Raw genomic sequence first — 1,306 nt, 5'->3', positions numbered from 1 at the left:
TCTTTTGCTTGTAAATCATGGTTCCATAAGATAAATGCAGCAACTGATACCAAGTCTTGCAATACCCAACTTTTTTACATGCCTAACATATTTCTTTGGTTGGATTGATGTTCATTTCCAATAGATTTCTTTGGTTGGATTGATGTACAATTTTAATAAACACATTATCCTGGGACAACTACACGTGACAATTTGAGTAGTTAGACAGGCTCACTGCAACCGCTTTGGCAGTGAAATTGCTTGGCAGCTTGTGTATTAAATTATGTTTTTGCTCTTGGACTCCCTGATATTTTACTTGAAGGTGGTCTACTAAGCCAAACACATCTTTAAATTAGTAAGCCTTAGCTTCACCAAAATGAAGTGGAAGTTGGGATGGGCTTTTGTCAAAACTAATATGTTCTAACCAGAATTAAAAAAGTGCATCCTAAACTTTATAAAAACTAGTAGAAATTTTTATCCTCCTATTTAATCAAGTATGGATTTTCAAATGAATTTTACTTATGTTGTCTTGTTTTATTTTATATGAACTTTCATGCACAAAAATGTATTGCCAAAAATCAGAATTGTTGGCAGAATAGTTTACCAAAAACAAAGCAGAAAATTTTTCAATAATGCCAAAAAATGATTTCTTGTTTACCAAAAATCAAATTTATCATTGCGTTCATTTTGTATCACTAACATGAAATTGTTAGTTAAATTCTAACATATTTATCCCCCTTTTTCTTTCTCTTTTCAACTTTGAGTTTCTCCACATCTCAAAAGAAGTAATTGATTTTGGTTCTTCCATATGCTGTTACAGTAGGTATGTAACTATTTTTCTTTTCTTTTCAAATTTATCATTGTTTTATTTTGTTCCATTGAGATATAATTATTCTTTGAATCCTAACGTATCTATCTCTATTTTTCCTTTCTCTTTTCCACTGGTTCTTGCATATGCTATTACTGCAGGTACATATTCTTGCATATATTATTGTCTTTCTTATTTTTGTTGTGTCATTAAGATAAAATTATTTATGAGCACTAACTTATTAATCTCTCTTTTTCTCTGTCTCATTTTCACTACAATGTCATTAACTTCGAGTTTCTCCATGTCTTTAGAATAGTCTTTGATTTGGTTCTTTCATATGCTTTTGCCACACATTCGTGAATTCTTTTCTTTTCTTTTTAAATTTATCAGTCTTTTTTTAATTTGTATTATTGAGATGAAATTGTTCATTGAATACTAATGTATCTATCTCCTTGTTTCTTTTTTCTTTTCTCCACTCTGACGTCTTCAACTTCGAGTCTTCACACACTTCAATAACAA

At 30.1% G+C, this 1,306-nt stretch overlaps 1 non-coding gene across 1 annotated transcript; it reads left to right on the top strand.

Moving 5' to 3' along the window:
• Positions 1-202: 202 nt before the first annotated feature.
• LOC148240423 (small nucleolar RNA snoR77) lies at positions 203-325 on the top strand. The gene has a single exon (XR_015814241.1). It is a non-coding gene; the product is annotated as a small nucleolar RNA snoR77 (small nucleolar RNA).
• Positions 326-1,306: the final 981 nt, after the last annotated feature.

The sequence above is a fragment of the Carica papaya genome, chromosome 8 (assembly GCF_054855325.1).
Source record: "Carica papaya isolate Zhongbai chromosome 8, ASM5485532v1, whole genome shotgun sequence".
Lineage (NCBI taxonomy): Eukaryota > Viridiplantae > Streptophyta > Magnoliopsida > Brassicales > Caricaceae > Carica > Carica papaya.
This window is presented reverse-complemented; position numbering and strand designations above follow the sequence as displayed.